Below are 14501 nucleotides of genomic sequence, written 5' to 3'. Positions count from 1 at the left end.
GCTGTTCCCTGCTTCAGCAATCAGCTACTGCGGACGCTGCAATCGCCAAATTTAAACACCAACGTCTGCTGAGATTTCATGAATTCATAAAAAAAATGGATTCATTAAATCCCTTTACAACAAATTAGAAACGATAGTTGACACCAAGATTGTCACGCATTTATACTCCTGTGCGTGTGAGAAAATTAAAAATAATTACTTTCCGCAAATGGAAGAGTGAAAAACTTACAAATATGTTACTGAAAGACACAATTAAATTATAATTGCTTCATATGCTGACTGGAGGATACTTTAGTAGTTCAGCGAGTATGACAAATGTCTGAGAATTACGCTCGAAAATTGTTCTTTTTATACTTCCACAATTATAGTCATTATTTCCACTTCTTTTACATTTTCTCACACTTGACACGTGCTAAAAAGGAAGAGGAATGAAAAGAGAAGCTATGAAAAGCTACCAAGGCAAGTTTCCAGGGCTCTTTTTTACCATTTTTAATCAACCATCTAACGCCCCAACGCGTTCTTTGGTCTTTAGCGGAAACTTCAATTGGAGCTTTTTCTCATAATCACAGCTCCAAGGATTCTTTTCAATATTCTCTGTCATCCAAGGTCTCACCATGTGCAGGAATGGAGATGGAAAAATCCCACCACAATCCTTCATTATAATTTCAATCTCTCCTCTTCATCGTGATGACAAATAATGACGCAACTTGAGAGCGAGGATGAAAGGAAGAAATTGCTAAAACTGCATATTGCATAAGTGGAATCCTTTAATTTTTTAGCCATCAGCGTCATTATTTTTTCCCGCCACAAATGGCGCGAATGTGGGATTTTTTTTTCACAAAAGGGAGTAAAATGCGACGGTGGCGAATTCATCCATCCACCAGCTTTTGAATTATTAATATAATTTTCAAACCACTCACTTTTCAGCACTCTCGCCACCCATTCGTCCCCCATGATTAATTGTAGCTCCTCTCCCCGCGCCGGGCGATGGCTCAAAGCCTCGGAAAGGCGCCCCGACAGAGTCGCACAATGAGAATTCGCGCAAAATGCAAAAGAGGCTCATATCATGACTCGCCTCCCCATGAATTATACAGTAGATGAAACAAAAGCTTATAGCGAGGAAAAATGCTTCATTAAAAATCAACCATTGAGGATGCAAAACAACTTACACTTAACATCAGAGTTTTGAGCACTTGCATAATTTTGCCCAGACTAAAGAAAAGAAGCTAAGTAAGCATTAGCGAAACTGAAGACTGTCTTATGAAGAAATTTACTTTGGAAGTTTCTTCGGAGGGATTTAGAGAATTTGTGTTGAAATCAAATTTTGGTATCAAAAAGCTATTAATTTCAAGATTCACAAAATTGCGTCAATGTTCTTTACTTGGTTCGATCAAAATTCATTTAATTTTCTCAGAAAAGTATAAATTTCATAGCGCATTTCATCTTTTACTCAAATAAATTAATCCAATTATTGGAAAGATTGTTCAACAGCACATCGTGCAGAATCTTGATATTTTTAATGTAAAAAGAAACAGCATTTCAAGAACTAATTTGAACATGATATCCTAAAAACTCCTTGACAAAGATTTCATGTCTTTCACTGTACGTTTAGATTTCCACCTTCTTTCACGGACATTTTTCACTCATTTGAATTACACTGTCTGCAGACTTCATCATTTCACAACTTTCCTCCACAATTTAGAAGGATGACGGTGGAAAAATGCATAAACAATAATTTTCTAAATGCGTGGTTTTTGTCTTATATTTTCTACTGGGCGAAATCTCTCAAGAGTAAACGAAGCTATTATTTAGATTAAAGTTTTTCATTACAATTTTCTCCGTCAAATCGCAGAAAAGTTTCTTCCCGTCGGGATGGAAATATGTTTCGCTGGATTTTTTTGTTCCTGCGCCGGCTGAAGAAGAGAGAAGCTAAATGGAAGGAAGTGAATATCAAGAATAATTTAAATTAATTGAAATCTTTGTTTTGACAAGAGAAACCCAAATAAACACCGCGAACATTGAATGAAGGAGTTGAAAAGGAGTCTCGAGGCGTCTTGAGGGATTGTCTTGATGATGTGAATGGCTCAAAAAGAGGATCATTGATTTGTTGTGATGTACCTCATCAAAGGCTCTTTGTCCGCTCTCAGCACGACGTCCAACACTCGGTGTCACATTTCACTTGGATTAACCACTTGAGAGCGGGTTCAGTGGAGGCGACAGCAACTCTCACTTCCTCCCCATCTTCGCTCCAGGTGAGCTTCAAGTGATGCCTTCGCGGAAGCGGAGTCGACTCAACAATGAGTGAATTTTAATTTCCAATTAAAACTCAGACGTTCTGCAATTACTCTCGGAGCACGACTGGCGGGAAATCTTCTCAAGTGAGAGCTTAAATAATGCTCCAACCACTTTAGAATGCACCATTCTAATTAATCCTGTTGGTTTGGTCAATTATTACACCCTATTTTGTGTGCCAAAGAGCAAAAGCAAATTATACTTTCACCCGAGAGATATTTCTTTCATATAAATCCTAAATCTAGCTCACCTGCCGACGGACTGAAAACATGTTTTCTTCTCATAATGGATATGGCAAAAATGTCTTTTTCTGCGACACAAAACCACTAGAGATTTTCATGAACATATCGAAATTTGATCCTTCCATTGACGATGCATTTCTCTTGACAAACAATTGTCTGTGACACATCTCTTGATTGATTTTGACCACCTTACAGGGATCTCTTGAGAATCATATCAATTTGATACATTATTGCGGTTGGAGAGAAAGTTTCCTGACATCTCGTCTCACTCGCCTGAGGAGAGGAAAATGCGACAAAACATTTATTATTTGATTATTTTGTTACGACACATTTTGACGATGGAAAAATATTATTATTGGTGCTTTTGTAGTCATCAAGAGGAGAACTTCTGACATGATGAGGGACACAAAAAGGGCGTGTTGAATAACAAAACTGCCGAGGGATGAATAAAAAAAGAGACATCCATTGAGAAATCTCTCATGATTCTCGTCGATAGAATCATCCAGTAGTCATCATCTGGTGACACACTTTTCACCATTTCATTGTTATCCCTCGTAAAAGTGGGCTAAAGCGAGATGGAGAAGTATTTGGTATCTGCATCTCAATCTCACACTCTTGGCGGGTGATTTTGGCGGTTTTACTGTAGTTCTCTAACAAGGGTTCGTCAGTTAGACCACCAAAGTCCCTCAGTTATTCACTCTTATTATAAATTTCTAATGAGATTTTTTCTATTCTGCTATTAAATGATGAAGTAATGCATTGACCAATGAATTGAGCGTCTTTTGCAGTGATATTTTGCAAATCTGTGTGTTTCGTCAGACAATTCAGATGTGTACACACCTTCTGGACTGACTAGCCCTTTATAATCCCCTTTCTGATGTTCACCCAATGAAACATGTCAAATTATTCTATTTCACCAATTTTTTTGTGTCATAGTTCCCTTGTCAAATCAGAATGAAGGGTGACGACGGCAAAAAAGGACATTTGACGCCCATTTATAAAATTATTATTCAATTAAATTCACGTAATAGCCACATGTGGCACCCTATATGGACCCATCTCGAGCGATCCCGGAGCTTCTCCTTCATAATTGGATTACGAGGTCCATTGAGGGATGTTTTTGAATAAATTTGATGAAGTTACAGTTGGATTTAATGCACCCTTTTGCACGCGCTTCTCCACTATTATTCCATCTACCCCCAACTGATGGCGCTGAGCTCACGCTGAATATGCGATTTTGTGCCTACAATTAGTGGATTCGCACCGTTTTTTCTCCCATCCGTCGAGCGCGAAAAGGTGTGAAAGAATGAGAAGGCGCAAAAAAGGGAAAATTAAGAGGTGTATGCAAGAATATTTCACACCAAGTGGATGAAGAGAATATAAACGCCCTTCATGACGTGCACTCTCTTCGCTCCTTTTGTCTCGCGATGTGCAAAAGGGGGATTCTTTTAAATGGCGGTGTGAAAAATCATGGCGGGTGTAATTAAAAACTCCACTAGAGGCGGAATTCCCTTCCCACTTCCCATTTACCGGCGCTCGTGGAGCCGCCAACATGGAGCTCCCTAATTTCCCAATGGAGGCTCAAAGGAGGAAAACACATCCCCTCTCACTTTGCTGGATTGATCAATGAAGGACGAAGAAATTCATTTGGGAGCTTTCAAAGAGAATGGTGATAAGGAGAATTCAGAACATCGCATCGTGTATCAAAACTCACAAACACACATTAGTGATGGAAAAATGGATGATAAAAAGCGAATGGAAGAGGAAAAATCACAAGGGGAAATCCACCACAGATACTTCAAAACCGCGCCCCTGATTTTTATTGCTCGAACTCGGACGAGTGTGAAGCGAGAAGAGGAATTCTTCTATAATCGATCATATGGCAAAAACGTGAGAAATCAATTCTGATCTAAACACCTTGCACTATGCAAAAAGACAAATAATGAATTATTAATACAGTAATTGTCAAATTCCAGTAATTACAATTTAGCAATTTAGCTAAATTTTTTTTATATAAAAAGCTGTATGTTATCATATTTATAGGGTTTAGCTAAGAAACCACGCGTAAACTGAATAGATCAACATAAAATTCCGAATTCAACTCAAATTTCAGCATACTGAAGAGTCTTCTCCCTTTGCTTTCCATTCTATAGCAGATTTTCTGAAGGTTTATGATGATTTATGCCATCATTTTTGCGTTATTCATCTTTACATTCGCCCCTCGGAATGCTTCCTCGGCACTGAATATCCAACACTCGAGTGGTTTTCGCTCTCTCCACCTTTTCTTTCATCCCTCGGCGCTTTTCCAACCCTCTGGCATGGCTCAGAGTGATGGTTGGTGCGCGCGTTTTGCTAAATTACCGAGAATAATTTGTGATTTCTCGTCCCTCACTGATGACGATGGAATCAAATGAAAAGAATACTTGCGCTCAGAGGCGGAAACGAAAAATCAGCCATTTCTCTTTTGCTGGTGAGGACGTGGAAGAAAAATGAAGAGCCACGCGTTAGAAGGAATTTTCACCACAAACTTTTCTATCGACGTGGCATGAGAAAATCGCATGAGGTGCATTTGACAGGAAAATCCATTTCAAGTGGAAATGTTTGATTTGCACTTAAATTCAATTTGGAAGATGTGGAAAATGTCAGTCACACAATTGGCTTCCGCAACTCAATAGGAAAAGTGTACAAAAGAGTCATTTTCAGGAGAAAGTCAACAATTCGTGCAGCAGAAAAGCACTTTGCAGAAAATCATGGAAGAAAATTGAATCGACAAGTGAAATTTACAATTTTCAGCGTCAAAATGAGTGGAATTAAATCGGAGAGAGATAATCCTTTGGCACATTTAATATCCTCCTCTCGTGATGACTTGACAGTCCAAAAGAAAATGATGAAAGGCAAATTTTCTCCAATTCAATAAATTCATAAGGAAAATATCTAGAGGGAAATATTTATTCATTTGAAATTTCCTCGTCCACAGAGATTTCCGGCGAGTGGAAATTCAATTGACATGATGATTAAGATGATAAAGGAGAAAGAAAATCATTATGGAAATGGAAATTCTCGAGAGAGAGGACACAAATTGCTGATTTTGAATAAAACATCCTTCATTTGGGTTTGTATGGAAATGTCTTCCATTTTTCCCACCCAATGACATGATTATCAATAATATTTTGTGAATAAATGTTCACTGATAAACGAAATCTTGCCAAATTTATTCATTCATTCTAACGCGACGATTGAGAATTCATTCGAGTTGAATAAATTGGAAATTTCATTTCTCGACAAAACTGCAAGTGAGGGACGAAGATGAGAGAAAATGATGAATTATTTATGCTTAATATGCATTACTGAATTCGAGAGAAATTACTGGACTAAGAAAGGAAAATCTTTCTTGTCGAATTTGATTAAAAAATAATAATCTAAACTGTTTCATTTATTTCACCAAATCTTGATTATAGAAATAAAAATGATTGAAACTTCTTGATAGATCTATCTAAAAGTTTCACTTCATTATCTCAAATACGAAATGACCAAGAAAATGGTAAAAAGTGGACAATAATGTGATAAGGGAAAAGTGAGAATGGAAAAGCAAGTCTTTAAATATGAATATAAATTCAATGAGGTGTAAAATAAATTGCAAAATTCACACATTTCCCGTCTGATATGAAAAGTGAGTGAAAAATTGTGTTAAATCAAGCAGAATGTTATTATTTCGTGTGACTTGGCATTGCAATTTTCACCATTTTTCTGCATTGTTGAACAAAATCACCTCCAAGTCACACTTTCCCACATATTTCTTAGCAATCAAATATTATTCACTTTCCAGCCGAAGATGAAATTTCCCCCGGAAAATTGACTTCCGCTGCAGAGGAAATTTCTCGTATTCTTCCACCACCTCACACTCATTCAGATAATTCAATTCAATAGCAATACCACTTAAACTTAATTTCGTGATCACCCTTTACGGTTTTTTTCCTCACTTGAGAGCAAATTTGCGGTGAACTGCTCCGAAAAGACAATTTAATAGATGGAACAACGATTTTATATTCGTCAAATGCACCAAAAATGCACTCTGCTGGGTTGTACAAAAAATACATTTGAAGAGTCCTCTTCAAAGCACAAAGAATTTGTGGAAAAATTCACACTGTGTCTCTGGAAGTGTCCTTAAATTCAGTTATTTGACAACGAGTCCCCATGAGGATCTCCAACGAGAGATTCGCCAGTGGGATACAAATTGGGAATTCGATTACATGGAATTGCTGTCGTGCACGATTGCGAAGAGCGCGTCCAATTGGAAAAATGGGTAAAAGAAAATATACGTTCAATCGACTCTCAGTGGATGTCAATTGTGTCAACTCTTTTTCCTTAATTGGATTTTCCTCGCACTGTGTGATTTTTTTGTGGAGCCCTCTCGTCCATCTCGAAATCCTCATCAATTTTCTCTTGCAGTTTCCAACAATGGGAAATTGGATAACAATTGCAATTCAGTGGAAATCTCACAAGGATTCCTCACAGTGTGTGTGTTTTTTTTTTCCACCATTTCTGGCCAAAAGCACACAATAATTCATCAAGAGAGGGAGATTGATTCACAGGATGTTGAAGGATTGACGAGGACATTGATAGAAATCATGCAGGTAGACTTTCGAATTGTTGAAAGTCTCCCAAGAGATTCTCTCTGCATGGAAAAGATGTTGAAAATCCCTGACATTTGTCACATCTCGAGGAGTCCTTTCTTTCCCACAATCATATCTTTTCTGAAGCACCACAACTCATGTGAGAATATGCGCGAATATTTTCCAACATATAAAAAGAAACTCTCAGTTATAATTTAGCAATAAAAAGTACTATGCGGTGGAGAGAAGTGTTATTTCTGAGCTTCCTCAAGTACACTCTCTCGCTTCTGTCACCTTTCCATCGAAAAATACAATCTGTGACTTCTTTGCAGGGGTTGAATGTAAGGGTTTAGCATTCCATACGCATTGTACGTATGGAAATGTCACTGATTATTTTGTCGTGCAATTAGTTTAAAGTAAGTAACTGAAAATGTATCTGAAAATAATCTATTCAAAACTACAATCCCTTGATTTTAGCTACACATTTTCGAAATTGACAAGCCTCCCAAATTTCTCCCCGTGCGAACATCGTCAATCAACGTGGTTTCGAAAGGGTTGTTCTCCTCTCGTTCAGTGTTATTTGAATTTTCAGATTGCACAACGCAATTCTCTCCACTCCTTAAATACAAATCAACGGGCTTTTCAATTTTCCATTATTGAATTATTTCTAACGAAGCTTCATTCGAATTGAGAGATCATGAGTGGGAGAGAAAGAATATTTTTTTGGGGAGTTTCCCCCTTCTGAAAACCTCCATGCTGAAGCATCCCCTGAAGCTGCACCGGAGAAAATGCAATTAAGAATTCTGCCTGCATGAATAAAAAAATGTAATAGAACTCTTTTGCCAAAGTTGCGCGGTGAAAGAATCATCAGGAAAGTGTTAATGCAGCAATTACAGATTCATAGTCCCATGTGAAATTTAATGAGAATTTTTCATTTTCACTTCTCTTTTCCGCTTTTCACCAACCACTTCATTTGCCAAGAGATTATGCGGTAGTGGAAGAAAATTGGAACAGAGGGTTTATCATAATATGAACAATAAATATTTTAATAATGGCTAAACATATTTGATCTAAAATCAGTCACTTTTTATCCCTATTAGATCTTCAAACCGTGGAAACTCCGAACAGTTTTGCTGCCTATAAAAGTACAATGTAGTTATTCTCCCCTTGTGAGAATATTCAAATCATTCACCATCCGTTTAATAATTATAATTAAGGGAAAAAATATCAACCGGAAGCAATGAGGACGGGCGGCTAAGAATGCCATATTTCTATATAGTGAATCATTGAAAATTATTCTAGCAGAATATCTTTCGCTTTCTACCCCATATCCTCAACGGAATCGCTTTTTGTTCCATCGCTCAATTCTATGAAATGTATGTGGGACTTCTGATTCATGATTCGTCGACTAACGACCATGGAGGGCGGGCACATGGGAAAAAGAGAAATGCCATGAAATTTCTCATCATTCCTCACATACATTCGCCGCATTTTTTTTCCGTTCCGCACCCAGAAGGACTCTCTTTTCCCTCCTTTTGTCAGACGCGCTTCTTTCATTTCTCCTCGTTGGATCCGTTCAACCGACCAAAGAGGAGCTCCGCATTTCAGAGACTGTATGTGTGTAAAAATAATGGAGCTTTGGAAAATTGCACAGAGATTTTCGCCATTTATTCCCCACTCTCCTGCGGGGAATAAGAGAAAATATCGAGATGGTGAGAAATACAGACTCTCATTCCGGCCGCCGAGCAGCTCCACCGAGACAATCGTCGCGTAAATGGGGGTGGTTCAGAAGGTCTCCTCGTGCGCAATGGAACTAAGTGAGGCTGAAACGGAAAACTGCTTAGAATATACGTTTCTTAATACAATAAATAGAGATTACAAATTAACAAAAATCTCATTTAACTCTCTTCCAAATGTTATGATCAATGAAAACTGGAATAAAGTATTGCAATTTTAAGCCCTATCCTTGAAATATGATTGCACAGCCTCTCGATCGGAAAATCAAGGCACATTTGATGGCAGAAAAGTAGAGAAAATGTGTTGAATTGAAAATGAGAAAAGAAATATCATAATGCGAATATCATCCAAGCAATAATGATGCGAGATTTTTCTCTCTATTCGTTTCCTTTTATTTTCTTCCACAGTATTTTGTTCGCTCGACAGCTTCATTATGATTACGACTTTTTTCGTCTTCCCTCTGGACTCACCCTTCGAGTTTCTGGAGCAATTTTTTGTCCCACTCCGCCAATGAAATCCCACCTTTGGGGCATTAACTGATGATCTGCCATTTTTCTCGCGCATTCACTCAGTCATTTGATATTTGCGGCATTATTCCAACATTTCTTTTTCCACCCTCGCACGAAAGCGACAGAAAAAATGAGTTGGAAGAATAATAAGTTCGTATTGGAGGGTGAGAATATTTTAATGAAAATGGTAGATCGTCAGAGAGATTTTTTCCATTAATTTATTTAATTACTCACACTTGAAAAGGTCTTTGCTTACTAATTCAACATTCATTTAGAGCAATTTGGTACAAGCTTTTTCATAACGCATTCAAGCCTTTATATGTAATTGGAGATTCGGTGAATTGAGAATAATAGAAAACGAGGGTTTTAAAATGCTTCCAAACAATTCACATGTCAAAATATGTCAAAAGCTTTCAATTACAAAATGTATTTTCAAATTTTTACAAAATTATTCCCTCAATTGTGGATAATTTTCATCATTGTGAACAAAAACGGCGTGTTGTGTTAAATTAGTACAGGTGCAGTTTTTCTCTCCGAAAATTGTCTATTCATTAAACCACTTGAAATCATTTCCGACACACCGCGCTGTGGAAAGGGAAGACACATTTAAGATAATCACTTTCGTTCATGGCAAGCGAAGCGACATGAAAGAAAATTTTCTCAGATCAACCACTCAAAGACTTCCCCTCATCAGAGGGATAATGCAAAGATTGTGGCTATGTGCGTTGAAAAAATGTGTGTAATTATTGGAGTGTCAAAAGAATGTCTAAGTAAATCAAGTAATTGATATAAGCAGCAATTTGTCTCATCAAGCATCTAAGGTTTCATCCGCCGACTTTTCCAGTTGATTTCTCCTCCCACGTTTCGTTTTATCATCAAGAATAGCAAAGAAATGGGGAAAAGAAAATGCCACATTAAAATGATACTCAGGAGGGACGCAGTGAGTAAAGGGTGATGATCAAAGGCGTTACTTTTCACTCTTTGAGATAAATTACAGAATGGGAAAACTCATCAGAGAAAATGGCTGCTCGTCTCATTGACACCAATAAATTTATCAATATTTATACTCTTAATTAAAACCACAATTACTTTCTAACGCAACTCAATTGACTTGAAATTAAAATGCTTAATTATTATTGCTCAGGAGAAAGGAAAAATATGATAAATTTGTTTAATATATCACAAAATAAATTCTACAAATTACTTTTGATATCTCTGATTCATTATTTTCAAATGAATGTTTGTGAAAAATGTGTGAATGCAAGGAATTACAAGGTAAACCATCCGACGTAATGATCAAAGGAAAATGTAATCTCAAACGTCGTTTTATTTAAATTAAAAAAGGAGTGAGGAAATGCGGTAAATGAACGTCAAATCACAAAGAAGAAAATCGTATGACATTTCTTTTAACAAATTCACTTTCATGTGCATTTGTTAAAAGAGAAAATCTGCAAATTCCACGTGTGATTCTCTATGAAAATCTATCCGTAATGAGACATTTGAGAAGGTTGTATATCTCTTATAATGCGGATAAAGTACTTCCGCTAAAACATTTGCGAGTCTTTTGATTATTCTTTTCTGCTTTTCACTCATCTCTCATGTAATTTAAGCAAAAATATCGCACATTCTCCCATCTTCCGATTTTCTAATTGAGCACTTGCATGTTGGACATCAACTTTTACGATTTTCATTCATAGTTTACCGAAAAAGGAATATTTGAATATGAATTGAATTCATTTTCCACCTGAAACGTGACAAATTTTAAATAAACAGCCAAATTTTCGTACACATTTTTCCATTTGGGGTTTGCTGGTGGAGGTGAAAATGGTCCCATTTTGCATACCTTGATTTTCCTTATTGTGCTCTCCCATTCAGTTGGAACTCATACAAATATTTCTAAAACTTTTATTTGCGTAATTCTTGTCCTCACGGGATGATTTTGACTGAATTACATGCTGAAAAGTTAGCAACAAATTTTGGGGAGGAAAATTTGTTTGGTTATTTGGGGAAAAATAGACAACGTGTCAATTTTCCTAACTCTGTTACGCCCTCACACTCTCCTCTAGTCTTATTTTTTCATTTTCTTTATCCAATTACGTTCATCATAAATCAACCCTCCGCCCAGTTCATCCCCCGGCGAGATTGTCTGGTATTGTGCGTGTCAGAGAAATTGTGTAAATATGCCAGAACAAATTGATGGCTTCATTTAGATCCATCCAAGGATAAATCACTCATCGTTATCTTATTTTGTCACACGACAGACATTTAACATCGTCACTCACACCAGCTTCGGGGATGGAGAGATGGCGACCCTCCATGTCCCCATTCGACGCCTTCCGGATGCGAGAAAATGGCTATCGCGAAGAAAAAGGCATGGAAAGTCAGATGAAATTGCAGCTGAAACACTACATTTGATGCGACGAGAGACTGACTCTCGGAATCCGGGGATATCTCAAATTTGGCCAATTTCTGCCACTCCCCGAGGGATAATATTGAAACAAGTTTATCGCAAAATTGTCCCACTTACATTTCATCTGGTGATGCTCGCTCTGAAAATCCCTCCAGACACACCCCGCGGAGCATAGAAGCGGATTGAATATCCATCTTTGATATGTGATCACAAGACATTTCTCTAAACTCCCACCGTCTCAAATGTTCAATCATCACGTGTTCCTTCAGTTACAGTGTAAAGGAAAATTTAAATTTCATTTCGAAAACTAGATTTTCTAGAAGAAGAAACACCCTTTTAATCTCTCACTTTTGCAACATATTCGGCGTTCAGAGGTAGAAATTAACAAGCGCTGAAAGTCCCAATAATGAGGCGCACAGTGGATGGAAAATTGAGAAAATCAGGGGTGAAAAGTGAATGAGTGAGAAAAGTTATATTGTGACATTTATACTGAAATTGTATGTACATAAAATGGTGTCATCAATTATTTATTGGGGACTTTTGAAACGTGACTTTTACATGAAATGTCTCAATTTGCTTCAGGCGAAGAATAACTGGTGGCAGAAACACGTTCGACACGGGGAAATACTCACGCGCGCGGAAAAAGTATAATTGGTGAACTTGAATTAATTTCTGCTTAGTTTTTCTTCAGCAATTGAGAATTGTTATTTTGTCTTCCATGTTCTTTTTTTCCTTTTACGGGGGGTGAAATTGTTATTCGAATTGCAGTAAGTGGGCAGGAAGATCTGTAAAATATATGGAGTAACGAATTATATATTTCAAACGGAGGGTTTCATCGGAACAAAGCTGAGACACTGCAGTTGGATGGTGTGCTGCCATCTATCGATGACTGGGCAGCAACACCGTAATTCCTTCCATACTTGGTCGAGGAAGCAAATTAGAGAAATTGCCCTTCTTTTTGCCACCAAATCAAGACTATTAAAAGAGTATTTTTACTATTAAATTGAAATAAGCTGTTTCGAAAAAAATATTACATTTTCACTTCATTTTAATGACATGTGAATATGCAAAAATACATATCTAAATGAGAAATGTTCATATTCAGTCTGGAATTACAGAACTTTTCCCGTCTTCCTAATTAAAATGAGTGCTGCGTTTCCTCCTGCAAAGACTATTTTATAATTCTTTCTACAATTTTGTCATTAAAAAAATTGAAAGAGTTGCCACTGTCTTCATATTATTTATTCACACAACTAAAAGATATTTCTATGAAATTTCACTGCGTTGAACATGAAAATGATGACAAGAAATGTGAAAGGGAAATCTTTGAATGCAATTAATTTGGGTTTCCTCCCTCACAAATATCATGATTATGGCAAAAGGCACAACAAGGAGTTGTGGAAGAGTTGCATGTGAATATATAATTAAGCGAGTGAAATTCATTTAATTATCCCGCAGCAGGGGGTGAAGAATAAAAGTAATAGTCTCTCAAGAAGTCTCTGGGAAGCATCTCACGAGCTTTATGATGAATGTTACGAGCAGGAAAACTAATTAGTAGCCAGTGGAGACGCCATTTTGGCTCAATTTTCCTCCAAATGCAGATTTTTCCTTTTTATTCCGTACCTCTTCTCGTGCCAAGCCATAAGGACTCCACAAGGGAAAATCTCGGGCCAGAAATGAAAGGAGGAAAAATGAAGGGTGGAAAGATTATTCATTCACTCCTGCTCGTGCATATTTCCTTTGTACCACTTTTGCAATTGCAAAACACTCCCACCACACTTTTTTGTCGCTCCGACTCTTTCATGTGTACCAGAAAAATATAATTCGAGAACGACAAGTGAATTTCTTGAAATTGTGGGCAACAGCGAGAAAAGAGGCAAAGAAATGTTGATAAAAATCGTTCAAAGTTAGTTTTGAAATTGCTAAAATTCAGAGTGTTTTGTAATGGCGATGAATCTTATGAATACCTAACATTTTTTTCAGTACAAAGAATGCTGTATTATATGCGCACATAAGAAAGAAATCGATCGGCAAACAAGTTACTGGAGAAGGAAAGGGATTTTCTTTATGACCGAATATCGAATTGTGACTGAGACACGCACACAAATCTCCTGCAAATTGACTTATTTATTCAATTTTCCCTTTATTCTATTTCCAACTGTGTGAAATTGAAGCTTTTCACTTCGTATCGCATGCTTCGAACAATGGCAAATCACTCCAGGAACACTGAAGTGAATTGCCCGAGTAATTCCTTTTTTTTCGTCCGAAATCACTGAATATCGAATTTCTCCTCTTTCCTCTTCACATAACACATTTTGTTCTCAATCATTCAGCAAATTTCTTCTTAAGTGCTCAAGTATATAGTTTCCTTTTCTCGTCCAAATTCATTCCAATTACATTTTCTTTAGTGACAGTCAATTAAATTTTTGAGAGGTAAATGAAATGTATTTTCATGTGGTTTTAGGATAAAAAAAACACAGGAAAACTACAATGAAATTCAATACTAGATCAATTAAACTCCTCGAATATTCTCAACTTAAGCTGCAATAAGATATTCAAAGATTGTCATTTAATAAGTGTCTTGAAATTGATTACGATAACAATATAAGGGATTCGACAACACCAGAAGAAGTGCTATAACATACAAAGTCAAAAATATTGCCATTTTCAAGAGACAAATTGATAAATAACATTATTT

Source organism: Phlebotomus argentipes, unplaced genomic scaffold (assembly GCF_947086385.1).
Source record: "Phlebotomus argentipes unplaced genomic scaffold, Phlebotomus argentipes genome assembly contig_6, whole genome shotgun sequence".
Taxonomy (NCBI): domain Eukaryota; kingdom Metazoa; phylum Arthropoda; class Insecta; order Diptera; family Psychodidae; genus Phlebotomus; species Phlebotomus argentipes.
This window is presented reverse-complemented; position numbering follows the sequence as displayed.